This window comes from Triturus cristatus, chromosome 12 (genome assembly GCF_964204655.1).
Source record: "Triturus cristatus chromosome 12, aTriCri1.1, whole genome shotgun sequence".
NCBI classification, from domain to species: domain Eukaryota; kingdom Metazoa; phylum Chordata; class Amphibia; order Caudata; family Salamandridae; genus Triturus; species Triturus cristatus.
This window is the reverse complement of record NC_140595.1, coordinates 859701944-859715943: the sequence shown is the minus strand read 5'-3', so window position 1 is coordinate 859715943 and position 14000 is coordinate 859701944. Positions and strand designations below refer to the sequence as shown.

At 49.6% G+C, this 14000-nt stretch overlaps 1 protein-coding gene across 4 annotated transcripts in view; it reads right to left on the bottom strand.

Annotated features, from left to right (window-relative positions):
• LOC146783118 (uncharacterized) overlaps nt 1–14000 on the bottom strand; it is a 77766-nt gene that overhangs the window by 7200 nt on the left and 56566 nt on the right. The gene's annotated exons all lie outside the window — the stretch shown is intronic.

The window sequence follows — 14000 nt, the reverse complement described above, 5'->3', positions numbered from 1 at the left end:
AGAAATAGAACAGAGATTATTAAAAGCATTTTTAAAAGTATTGCCTGCAGTAGATCAGCAAAGGCGAGCATTTCACACAAGAGGACATTTAATAAAATCAAAACTAGAAGCAAGTAACGAGCAGGAAATAGGGCAGATGACAGTTATATCTGTTCTGGTCTAAAAGGATAGGTTACGGACCATAATCGTTGGCATCGCATGGGATGAACATCGCACATGAACACATGACATCTTGCCTACATTTTGAGTATTCTGGCAAGCTCTGCAATGGTTACGATTCCAACAATCCGCCTCTGAGGGGTGCTGGAAATGGACCAACTGCAGCCAGGAATCACCACAAAGTTCCTGCATGACTTCGGATTGCTTCTATTTTTTTTAATTTAAGAGTTTTATATAGCGCTAGCCAGACCCGAAGGTATCGGAGCGCTTTACAGCATGAATACTTTTAAGATATATGTTTATGTAAGTATGTACAATGACTCAGGACGTATCACAGAAAATCCGTGTGTAGCGCACAATGTCAATCGTAGGGTAAATTATCACAATAGTATATACACAAGGCCTTATTGTCAAAGAGAGCATCACGACACGTGACACGATTTGGCCGGAGGGGTACAGAAGATAGTCCTGAGGCAATAGAGGTAGAGTTTTTAATGTCATGAGGTAGAGATCTTAGCGCCAAAGTGATTGTGTGCTGCTGTGGGCATGCTTCGAATGTTAGGTTGCAGCTATCCATGTGGGAGAGATCTGTTGAGGAGGTCTTTGAGCTGCTTTTTGAATTGTAAGTAGGAGGGGTTCATCCTGATATGGACTGGTATGGAATTCCAGATTTTGGGTGCATTTCCTGTGAAGGATCGGGATGCGGTTCTTTGTTTGCGAGTTCTCGGAGGAATAAGGATTAGGGTGTCTGTGTTCCTCAGGCTTCTCGTCTGGCCAGTCTCCTGGAGTTTTGCGGCCAGGTATGCAGGTTTCCCTGTGGGCAGTGCTTTGTGTGTGAGGCAGGCAGTTCTAAAGTTGGCCCGCATGTCAATCGGGAGCCATTTTAGCTCCTTGAGTGCAGAGGAGATGTGATCATATTTCTTAACTCCTGTGACCCTTCTGGCTGCAGCGTTCAGAGTTGATCTGAGGGGAGCTAGGTGAGATTTAGCAGATCCTGTGAGGGTTGCAATTCCGTAATCCAGTCCAGACAACACTAGGGATTGAGCAGCTTGTTGGAGGTCGTTCTGAGGGATGAAGGGTTTTATTTTGTTTAGTAGTTTTAGGTTGAGGAAGGCGTTCTTTGCAGTGTTCTTGATGTGTTTGCTCATGTCTAATTTGGAGTCCAGGGTGATTCCCAATGATTTTGCAGAGTCGACTAAGGTGGGGTTGTAGTTGAGCGCATCAATCGCTTTTAGCCATTCTGATGTTTGGGGGTTATCCTCTGCGTTGGAGATTAGGAGGATTTCAGTCTTGTCTTGATTGAGTTTTAGGTGGTGGTGTGAAAGCCAGTGATGGACTTCTTTAAGAGTGTCGTTTAGTCTCTTAATGTCATTGAAGGTTTCCAGGTAGATTTGGGTGTCGTCTGCATAAAGGTGGAAGAGAATGTTGGATTTTTTTGAGTATGGTGGTGAGGGGTTCCATGTAGATGTTGAACAGTTGTGGGGAGAATACTGATCCATGGGGGACACCCTGTCTACCGGGGAGTGGGTTTGATGAGAAGTTTTTGATTTTTATACTTTGGGTGCGGTTCTATAGAAAGGAGGTGAACCACTGTAGTACCACCTCTTCTGCTCCAGCTCTTTCTTGGAGTGCTTTAATAAGTAGATTATGGTCATCCGTGTCAAAGGCTGCGATAAGTCCAGGAGTACGAGTAGGCAGCATTGGCCTGTATCAAGAGATTTGTGCATATCATCAATTACACTTAGGATTGCGGTCTCTGTACTACATCCTTTTCTGAAGCCTGATTGGTGAGGGTCTAGGAGGTTGGTGCTGTCCAGGTGTTGGGTGAGTTGGAGGAGAACACATCTTTTCAGGACTTTCGCTAGGAGAGGGAGGTTGGAGATAGGTCTGAAGTTGTTTAGATCGTTTGTGTCCGCGCCTGTTTTTTCCAGTAGAGGTGTGACTTGGACAGTTTTGAGAAAGTCCCGTATGACTCCGGTACTCAAGAGCTATTTATGATCTTGGTCCAGTGTGGGGCTAAGGATAGTTTGAGTTTTATGGCCAGGTGGTCAGGTAAGGGATCCAGTACGTGTGCTGAGGGTTACATGGTGCCAATCATTTTTACGATCTCTGCTTCGGAGATGGGGTTGAAGGAGTTCCATAAGTTAGGTGGGTGCTTAAGTGTGGTAGCTCCATCTGTCTCTGTGGGCGCTTTGCTGTCTGGGGAACTGGTTTGCATGTCCAGGGAAAGTTCTATCTTGGTGATTTTGTCGTTGAAGAAATTGGCAAAATTGTCACACATGTCCTTGGAGGCCACGACTGGGGTCGACGGGGGTTTGGATGTTTGTTTTCTGATGAGGTTAAAAAGTTCTCTAGGTCTGTTTTTTGCGTTGTCAAGGGCATTGAAAAAGAAAGACGCTTTCTCCATCTTTATGTGATTTTTGTATTTTTTTCGGGTTGATTTGAGTTTAGCTCGTAGGATTGAGGACGTTTTTTTTTTTGCCAGAGTCTTTCTACTGCTCTTAGTTCACGTCTTTGGGAGTTTATGTCTGTGTTGAACCAAGATCTAGATAGTATGTTTCTAACTCTTTTTAGTTTCATAGGGGCTATTTGGTCCATAATGGAAGTCATAGTAGTGTTGTAGTGGGAGGTGAGTTCTGTAGTTGAGAGCTCATCAGAGTTGCTGGGGAAGAGGGAGCCTATCCTTGCCTCCAGGTGTGTGAGGGAAATCGGACTTAGATTTCTCGCCCAGCAGGGGGAGTCCTTCTTGCAGGCTTGGCTTGGATCTTTTGGTTTAGGTGGAACAGAGCGATTATGGTGGTCAGACCAGTCAACAGGCAGGGTGTGGTTGATGGGGACTATGTCTGCTTGTGTGATAATGGCATCGAGTATAGAGCCTTGGTTGTGGGTTTTTTCTGTGCAGTCTTGTGTAAGGTTGCTGTTGCTTAGTAGGTCGTTTAAGGTTCTGATTAGCGTGTTGTTTTCATCATTCCAGTGGTGATTGAGGTCACCTAGGATGAGGATGTTGGAGTCAGAGTGCGTATTGAGTGATCAGGTCGGAGAGGTGTACCCCGAAAGTGGAGGTGTTTCCTGGTGAGTGGTATAAGAGGTGGCAGAGTAAAGGTATGTTGTCATTCTTCCTGATAGTGGCAGTGAGACATTCGAAATAGTTATATTTGGGGGCGTCCCTTTCCCTCACGGAGATGTCGTTCTTATGTATGATTGCAATACCCCCTCCTCGTTTGATTTTTCTGTCTTTGTGGATGATTGTGAAACCTGGGGGCACAAGCATGTCCATATCTGGGGGAGAGAAATCGTTCAGCCAGGTTTCAGTGATGAATGTGATGTCTATGTCATGTGAAAGGATGGTCTCTGCCAGTTCTGTTGCATGTTTGATAGCCGACCTGCAGTTATTGAGCATGCAGTTGGTGTTGGATCCTTTATTCTTGAGATTCTCACTTGGCTGGGCTCTTGGGATATTGGTGAGAGAGGCTGGGGGTCTGGCGGATCTGGGGGGGGGGGGGGGATGGGGGGGAAGCAGTCTCTTCTAAATCCGGTGATGACCTGGATCTTGGAGTAGGATGTGGCCAAGGTGGAAGTGTCATATGAGGTGGCCGAGGTGGAAGTGTCATATGAGGCGGCAAGATCCAATGCTTCTCTGGAGGACATAACGTCTCTGGTTCTTTTGGGTCTCTGCATCTGATTCAGGAGGGGGTTTGTGTCCCATCTGGGCCATTGGGTCTTATAGGGTCGTGCGTGATTCGAGTTGGTGACTGAGGGTGTCGGGTATGAGTGTTGGATGGGCTTTCGGGGTGTGGAGAGGTTCATTAGGATTTCTGAGAGGCCCCGTATTATGGTTTCTAGCTTACTTTCCATTAGGGCGAGTCGCTGGGACGTCTCTCTGTTGGAGTGGGTAAGGGCGTCCTGGGAGGACATTGCAGTTCTTGTATTATTGGGTCTCTGTGTGTGGTTCCCTATGGGGGTAGTGGTTGAGCTAGCCCGTTGAGCCTTGGGAGGCCTAGTGTGATTGGTGTCAGTGTCTGTAGTTGATGGGTAAGGGTGTATTCCGGGCTCTCTCTTGGGAAAAGTCTTGTGCTTGCTTTGTTAGATCTCATGGGGGTGTGGTCTATTGTGGGATAGGGAGTCGGGTGAGCAAGAGTTGTGCAGGTGTGCTGGGGCATCGCAGAGCGATGGAAAGATGGAGTCAAAGGCTTCCAGGTTGTCGTTATTGGCTTGGATCATGGCAGTGACGTTGGTGAAGATGGTCACTGAGGTGTAACCGTTAGGTTTAGGGCAGTTTGGGAGTGTGATCGCTAGTTTGCAGCTGTACGGAGTGTTGGTTGTTTTAGATATGCTCAGGCGGGTTTTAAGAATGTTGTTCCAATTGGCAGGTCTTAATGTGTGGAAGATGAGGTCCGTTTTTAGCTGACCTTTGGAGGAGCAGTGGTATATGTCCACGAATAGAGTTTATGGGTGCTGTCTAATCACTCTATGCTTGTGGTTTCTTTTTGCTTTTGTAGTGAGGTTGGGGGAAAGTGATGGAGAAGGAGTTCGGGCCGTGTGGTTTCAGTCCATTAAGTGTGGGTGGGCGGAGGGGGGTTGAGGTGGGAAGAGATATTGTATCCTGAAAGGGAGGGTGCAGGGTTCTGCTGAGCTGTGTTCAGTCTATATAACAGGGGGGGGGGGGTAAGGGAGAAGGGGTTTAGGGTAGGAGTCCTTCTCTGTGTTTGGGAAAGAAGGGAGGGGTAAAGTTCTAATATAGCCGGAGTGCTTAACCTTTGGTCTGTGCTGGGATTGAGGGAGTGGGGACTGCCTTTCTGTTTCCTCTTCTATCTTAATGTAGGGTCCGGTATCGGGGGGAAGCCTCTTGACCCTATAGTGAGGTTAGATAGGTGGGGCAGTCATTTGGCAGAGTAGAGGGAAAGGGGTGGTGAGGCTAGTCTAGTTTCCTCTCAAGCTGGTGGTATAGGTGTAGTTGCGCAGGGTAAAGAGCTGTTTTGGCTGGAATTAATTTAAGCTGCTGTATGTCTTTGTCATTGGGTCAGAGGGGAAAGGGGTGGAGAGGCTAGTCTAGTATCCTCTCAAGCTAGTGGAATATGTTTAGTTGTGTGTGGTGAATAGCTGTTTTGGCTGGAATGAATTAAAGCTGCCGAATGTCATTGACTTGGGTCAGACAGTTGTTTCAACTGTCTGAAACATGGATTTGGGGAGTCACCGTTATTGGGCCAGACGTCCGGATTATGCAAGGTGGGGGGAGGTATCACCCTTTTCTGTGGCCGGAGAGTCAGATTGAAATGTTGCTGTGGGGCTCTGAGGAAGATTCCTTAGGATGGGTTAGAGGCTGTCCTGGCATGGTGGATTAGGGGCAGGCAATCTTCATCTCTGGTGCAGGGTTTGTCTCTATGCTGCCTCCATCATGGCGTCAGGCAGGGGGTGGCGTGCCTTCTTTTTCCTAGTCATTGGATCTCTAGTCCGCTTGAGTATCTAGTCCCTGCGTTCTGTGTTCCGGTGATTATTTAGTTGACCGCGGGTGGGAATATGCTACCTAGGTGTGAGACGGGTTAAACTGATTGTTGCCTCCATTTTAGGGTCAGGCAGGGAGTGGCATGCCTGAAGTCTGCCAATCCTGTGCATTCGAGATTTAGTATGCCACTTTGCACTGTTCGAGTTTTGGGTGCAGTGAGGAGTCTCGTTGCGGAGTGGCGAGATTATCTGCGTTTGCTCCGTAGGTGGGAGTAACGTTAACTCTTGGCTGCTGCCATCTTGGGGTCAGGCCGGGGGTGGCGTGCCTTCAGTCTCCCTATCCTTGGGTGTTTCGGCAGATTCTGTTTCTGTGCCACTTTGCACCGTTCCGAGAGCGGTGCGGAGTCTCGCCGCGGTGTGCGTTCAATTCCGTTTCAGTATCCTCCGTTGTTCCTGCTTCGCATAGGAATTATAGATATTGTTTTCATTATCCTGTGGTCAGCGATTCGGACTCCTTGCGGGTCCAAGAGTGAGTGTCCGAAGGCTCATCATCCAGAGTTGTAGTCTGCTGGCTGTCAGTCCTCATCGGGGCGTGGTCAGCTAGTCTCCGGTCTTGTCGGGGGACCCACGGCGTGATTTCGGGACATCTGCTTGGGGATAGTTTTCCGGTGAGTCGTTTTATAGGGGGGACGCAGGGGGGGGGGGGGGGGGGGGGAAGCAGCAGGGATTTTCACAAAATTAGTGATCCCTGGACCCCGGAGCTTGATCTCCGACCTCTGTCCCTGCAGCCATCTTGATGCCTCCTTCTAATTTCAGTCTGGGGCACTGAAGAAACCTATCTTTGCTTACCTGGACTACAGATCCTAGAATGCACTGTGAGCATTCACTGTGCAATACTTTCTATGGAAACAGAACTATTGATGGACAGAATGCAGAACAATGTCATACATGCACCACAGTACAGAGATCTGGGCCTAAATCCATAGTTTCTTTGCTCCCAATGCCATGGCAGTTTTGACCCAGCCATTTGCAAATCAGTCTGGACTCCCATGGGAACATTCCAGCCCGAACTGCCAGGCCAGGTCCTCCCTGGACTGGAAACAAGCATCCTAGGACCGGTTTCAGGGCATCACCCCTCATCAGCCAGGCTAGCTTGACTCCAGTGGCATGGAGAGCACGGGACCCACGTCTGGGCATACCAGTCCCACTCGGGTGACAAATGCAAAAAGAACAATTGATGAACAGAATGCAGAACAATGTCCTACATTCACCCCCCCAGTACAGAGATCGGGGCCTAAATTCCCCATCAGGGCGAGTTGCTGGGACGTCTCTCTGTTGGAGTGGGTAAGGGAGTCCCCATGCCATTCCAGTTTGAACCCAGCCATATGCAAATCAGTCTTGACCCTGTTCGGGCTGGACTGTTCCCATAAGGAACAGGGTCAAGACTGATTTGCATATGGCTGGGTCCAATCTGGGATGGCGTGGTGAGCAAGAGAATGATGGATTAAACCCAGATCTTTGGGACTAGGGGTGAATGTTTGCATTGTTCAGCATTCCGTCCATCATTTATTCCTTTTGTAAACTTTCTATGGGAGAAGGTCGTCAACCCAGGATTCCCTCTTCCAGACCCTGTAAAAGATGGGTTTCACTCATGCTGGTGATAAGTCTATCGTTACAACAAACAAATGATGGACGGAATGCTGACAATGCATACATTCTCCCCCAGTCAAGAGATCTGGGTTGAATCCATCGTTCTTTTGCCCACTACACCACCCCAGTTTAGACATGGCCATATGCAAATCAGTCTTGACCCTGTGCCTCATGGGAACAGTCCAGCCCGAACTGCCAAGCCATGTCTTCCCTGGACCGGAATCAAGCATCCTAGGACCGGTTTCTGGCTATCAGCCATCATCAGCCAGGATAGCTTGACTCCAGTGGCGCAGTGAGCACGGGTCCCACGTCTGGGAATACCCATCCCACTTAGGGCGAAAAGCGTTACAACAAACAAATGATGGACGGAATGCTGACAATGCATACATTCTCCCCCAGTCAAGAGATCTGGGTTGAATCCATCGTTCTTTTGCCCACTACACCACCCCAGTTTAGACATGGCCATATGCAAATCAGTCTTGACCCTGTGCCTCATGGGAACAGTCCAGCCCGAACTGCCAAGCCATGTCTTCCCTGGACCGGAATCAAGCATCCTAGGACCGGTTTCTGGCTATCAGCCGTCATCAGCCAGGATAGCTTGACTCCAGTGGCGCAGTGAGCACGGGTCCCACGTCTGGGAATACCCATCCCACTTAGGGCGAAAAGCGTTACAACAAACAAATGATGGACGGAATGCTGACAATGCATACATTCTCCCCCAGTCAAGAGATCTGGGTTGGATCCATCGTTCTTTTGCCCACTACACCACCCCAGTTTAGACATGGCCATATGCAAATCAGTCTTGACCCTGTGCCTCATGGGAACAGTCCAGCCCGAACTGCCAAGCCATGTCTTCCCTGGACCGGAATCAAGCATCCTAGGACCTGTTTCTGGCTATCAGCCGTCATCAGCCAGGATAGCTTGACTCCAGTGGCGCAGTGAGCACGGGTCCCACGTCTGGGAATACCCATCCCACTTAGGGCGAAAAGCGTTACAACAAACAAATGATGGACGGAATGCTGACAATGCATACATTCTCCCCCAGTCAAGAGATCTGGGTTGAATCCATCGTTCTTTTGCCCACTACACCACCCCAGTTTAGACATGGCCATATGCAAATCAGTCTTGACCCTGTGCCTCATGGGAACAGTCCAGCCCGAACTGCCAAGCCATGTCTTCCCTGGACCGGAATCAAGCATCCTAGGACCGGTTTCTGGCTATCAGCCGTCATCAGCCAGGATAGCTTGACTCCAGTGGCGCAGTGAGCACGGGTCCCACGTCTGGGAATACCCATCCCACTTAGGGCGAAAAGCGTTACAACAAACAAATGATGGACGGAATGCTGACAATGCATACATTCTCCCCCAGTCAAGAGATCTGGGTTGAATCCATCGTTCTTTTGCCCAGTACACCACCCCAGTTTAGACATGGCCATATGCAAATCAGTCTTGACCCTGTGCCTCATGGGAACAGTCCGACCCTGTGCCTCATGGGAACAGTCCAGCCCGAACTGCCAAGCCATGTCTTCCCTGGACCGGAATCAAGCATCCTAGGACCGGTTTCTGGCTATCAGCCGTCATCAGCCAGGATAGCTTGACTCCAGTGGCGCAGTGAGCACGGGTCCCACGTCTGGGAATACCCATCCCACTTAGGGCGAAAAGCGTTACAACAAACAAATGATGGACGGAATGCTGACAATGCATACATTCTCCCCCAGTCAAGAGATCTGGGTTGAATCCATCGTTCTTTTGCCCACTACACCACCCCAGTTTAGACATGGCCATATGCAAATCAGTCTTGACCCTGTGCCTCATGGGAACAGTCCAGCCCGAACTGCCAAGCCATGTCTTCCCTGGACCGGAATCAAGCATCCTAGGACCGGTTTCTGGCTATCAGCCGTCATCAGCCAGGATAGCTTGACTCCAGTGGCGCAGTGAGCACGGGTCCCACGTCTGGGAATACCCATCCCACTTAGGGCGAAAAGCGTTACAACAAACAATGTATGCATTGTCAGCATTCCGTCCATCATTTGTTTGTTGTAACGCTTTTCGCCCTAAGTGGGATGGGTATTCCCAGACGTGGGACCCGTGCTCACTACGCCACTGGAGTCAAGCTATCCTGGCTGATGACGGCTGATAGCCAGAAACCGGTCCTAGGATGCTTGATTCCGGTCCAGGGAAGACATGGCTTGGCAGTTCGGGCTGGACTGTTCCCATGAGGCACAGGGTCAAGACTGATTTGCATATGGCCATGTCTGAACTGGGGTGGTGTAGTGGGCAAAAGAACGATGGATTTAACCCAGATCTCTTGACTGGGGGAGAATGTATGCATTGTCAGCATTCCGTCCATCATTTGTTTGTTGTAACGCTTTTCGCCCTAAGTGGGATGGGTATTCCCAGACGTGGGACCCGTGCTCACTACGCCACTGGAGTCAAGCTATCCTGGCTGATGACGGCTGATAGCCAGAAACCGGTCCTAGGATGCTTGATTCCGGTCCAGGGAAGACATGGCTTGGCAGTTCGGGCTGGACTGTTCCCATGAGGCACAGGGTCAAGACTGATTTGCATATGGCCATGTCTGAACTGGGGTGGTGAAGTGGGCAAAAGAACGATGGATTTAACCCAGATCTCTTGACTGGGGGAGAATGTATGCATTGTCAGCATTCCGTCCATCATTTGTTTGTTGTAACGCTTAGTGATAAGTCTATTGCAGTAAAACCATGTGACTCCACCCAGGGCTAGCTGCTGCCGCTGCCTAAAGCTTCTTGTTCCTGCATGGATCTTCTGTGTACTGGAACTCTCGCCTGTTTTCCTGTCCAGTTCTTGCCTTGCTTAAGCCAGAGCTTGTGTTTTGTTCCTGTGCAGCTTGATGCATATTTTCTCCCAGCGAAGCTTGAATTTTGCTTACTACCTTGTCTGCCTTTTCTTTATGAGTCCGGCGCAGCGGGTGGACTGCTCATTTTAGAACTGTTCCTAGTTTGTTCCATAAGTTCCTTCTACTATTTCCCTTTCCTTATTCCTTTCGCTTGTGGTAGCTCTGGCATGTTTTCCCCAGACTCCTAGACTTTGCTCTTTCTCGGTGTTTCTCTTGCACTCTCTAGCATCATTGCAGTTCCAAACTCTTGCTTGCTACAGTTCCTTAGGTCCTCGTGCTTTTTCCGTCTCCAGTCTTTCTTTGATTCGGCAGGAAAGCAACCCTGGTCCTGAGAACCATCTTTTCTGCATGAATATTTAAAAACGGAGGTTTAGAACCAAGAGCCTGAAGCTCACTGACCCTCCTGGCTGAGGTAATAGCGATCAGAAAAAACGTCTTGACAGTAAGAAGCCTCAACGGGGCAACTATGAAGGGGCTCAAAAGGAGAACCCATCAGGAAAGTAAGTACTAAATTCAAATCGCACTGAGGCATAATGAAGGGAGTGGGAGGAAACCTATTGGTGAGGTACTTAATGAACCTCATAACAATAGGGGACTCAAACAAAGACGGCTGGTCCAGCAAACAGAGGAAAGCCTACACATAACCCTTTACCGTAGCCACAGCACAACCTTGCTGAGCTAAGGAAAGTGTAAAAGCCAAGTACATCAGATAAATGGGCCTTCAAAAGATCAATGGACCTCTCTCCATATCATTTCACAAACTTGGACCTCCTAGAGGAATAAATAGAATTGGTGAAGTGTCTCCTGGATGACAAAAAATAACGTCCACCACGTGGTAGAGAGAAAGAATTCAGGTAGCCTCGTTCAATCTTCAGGCATGAAGGTGCAAGCTCTGGAGGTGGGGGGTGTAAAACCTGCCCCAGCGACTGCGAGAGGAGGTCTGCCCTGAGAGAGAGAGACGGAGCGGAGGGGATGAAGAGAGGTGAAGAAGATCTGTGTACCACACCCTTCTTGGCCAATCCGGAGTGATCAATAGGACTTGGGCCCGGTCTTGGCGAATCTTCCTCAGAACATAAGGAATCAAGTGTATGGGAGGAAACGCGAAAAGGAGTTGCGAGCTCCAATCCAATTGAAATGCGTCCCCCAACGCTCCCTGCATTGGATACTGAAGACTGCAGAACGACCGGCAGTGCGCGTTTTCCTGAGTGGCAAAAAGGTCCACCTAAGGAAACCTCCACATCCGAAAGTTGCCAGATGATTTGCAAACACACAAATCTGATGGCCCGGAGCTCAGGACCAGAGTCGGAAAGTCTCTCTGCAGAGATGATACAACCCTACCCCTCCCTGTTTGTTTATGTACCACATTGCGGTAGTGTTGTCAGTCATGACTTGAATCGACTGATCACGAAGGGAGGGAAGAAAGGCCTTGAGAGCCAAACATATCGCCCGCAATTCCAGAAGGTTGATGTGAAGCAACCTTTCCTCCAGAGACCAAAGACCCTTGATCTCCAGATCCCCAAGATGAGCACCCCACCCTAGAGTGGAGGCATCCGTTATTACTGTGGCAACAGGTGGAGGAGGTTGAACGGGCTTTCCTGGAGACAGGTTGCCCTGCACACTCCACCAAGACAGCTCCGCTGCAGCGTCTCTGGAGATTCTGACCTTCTCTCCGAGATCTCCATTGTGCTGATACCACTGCCTGCAGAGGCACCACTGGAGCGCCCTCATGTGCCAGTGTGCATGGCTGACGAACAATATGCAAGAAGCAAACAGACCGAGCAGACGCAGAACCTTTAGGACTGGAACAACCGCTCCATTGTGAAACAAAGAAATCATCTCCTGAATGTCGAGAATCCTCTGCAGTGGCAGGAAAGCTCGACACACAGTTGTGTCCAGTATTGCCCCTATGACCATGCTGCTCTGAGAGGGCACCAGGTGACATTTGTGTACAATTATCGTGAAACCCAAGTTGAACAACAATCGAGTTGTTGCATGCAAGTGACGCAGCACCATCTCTGGTGACTTTGCTTTGAGCAGCCAGTCATACAGATAGGGAAAAAACGGAATCCCTGACCTTCTGAGATGTGCTGCCACCACTGCCATCACCTTTGTGAGGGCCCATGGTGCGGAAGTGAGACCAAACAGAAAGACCGCAAACTGGTAGTGTTGAGACCCTACCGTAAACCGGAGATACTTTTGATGTGACTTCAGTATAGGGATGTGGAAATACGCATCCTGCAAGTCGATCGACACCAACCAGTCTTCCTGCTGCAGTCCCAAAAGAACCCGAGCTAGGGTCAACATCTTGAACACTTCCTGCCCGAGGCAAAACCCTGAGGTCCAGGATCGGTCTCAACCAACAGCCCTTCTTGGGGGATCAAGAAATAACGGGGTAGCATCGCTGACCTCTTTCCTGCTCCGGAACCACCTCTATCGCACCTTTCTGCAACAAGGCAAGAACCTCCTGATGAAACAGCAGCAAATTGTCCTCTGAACATGGGCCCTGGCGAGGAGGGTAAGGAGATGGAAGCTCTTGAAAAGGTAGGGCGTACCCATTTTCCACAAGATTCAAAACCCAACAGTCCGAAGTAACAGATTTCCATCTTGTAGAAAATGGGACACCCAGCCCACTACAGGACCATCATGATCCAAGACTGGGGATCTATAGCTGCTTTCCTGTGGTACCGGTGGTAGGGAGAGGAGAGGAAGAAGACTGTAGTCAAGAGGCCCCTTGTTGGCGGCCTCTACCTTTTCCTCTGTACGACCTGTACTGAGGATTTTGCTGCTGCTGCTGTGGCTGTTGACAGCCCCGAAAGAAAGCAGTCTTCCCAAAGCCTCGATACCTTTTGTATCCATAGCCCCTAGGCTGGGACTGCAGGCCCAAGAATCTTGCTGGTGCCCTACTTTCCTTGAAACGCTGCAGCGCAGAATCCGCCTTTGTTCCAAACAATCTCGACCCATTGAAGAGTAGATCGAGCAAAGTAGCCTGTACATCTGAAGAGAACCCTGAAGACCTAAGCCAAGCATGCCTCCTGGTAGCCACCGAGGAGCCCATCACTCTGGCGACCGAGTCCGCCATGTCCTGACCCGATTGAATGACTGACCGGACGGGCTGCCGCTTGCGTGTCTGATAGCACTTCCAAAAAATGAACATGGTCAGCTTTAGGCAACTTAGGAGCTACTTGCTTGACAGAGTCTATTAGAGCATGAATGTACCGCACTAGCAAGCACGTGGCATTGGTCGACTTCAGAGCGATACTTGCTGAGGAGAACACCTTTTTGGCAGACTGTTCCAGTTTTTTTGAGTCTCTATCCCCTGGGGTAGTGGGGAAGGAACCAGATGACTGCTTGGACCAAGAAGCCTGAACCACCAAGCTTTCTGGCAAAGGATAGGCAGACAGAAAAGCTGGATCACCAGGAGCAGGCTTATATTATATTGCCACTGAACTAGAAACTGCAGGGGCAGACAAGGGCTTCTTCTAAATGTTCATAATCGGCTCCGTCAACGCCTCGTTGAAAGGCAGCAGAGGCTCAACAGAAGAGGAAGGAGAAAGCAACACTTCAGTCAAGATATTTGACCTCACCTCAGCTGAGGGCAACTGAAAGGCCAACAGTTCAGTGGCTTTCCTGAAAACTGAGTGGTAAGGGGCAACATCCTGTGCAGGCAAGGTCTTCGGAGAAGAAAGATCCCACTCCGGAGAAGTATCCAGGCCATTGGCCTTCCGTTGGCCCTCGAAGTGGTCCACGGAGTCCAGGATCTCCCCTTCCTCATGTTCTTGCTGTTACTACTCTTCCTCCAGCAGTCTTTGCACTTTCCTTCCTCCAGCAGTCTTTGCACTTTCCTCCTGCAACGCTGTTTCGGGGTCGGCAGCGCC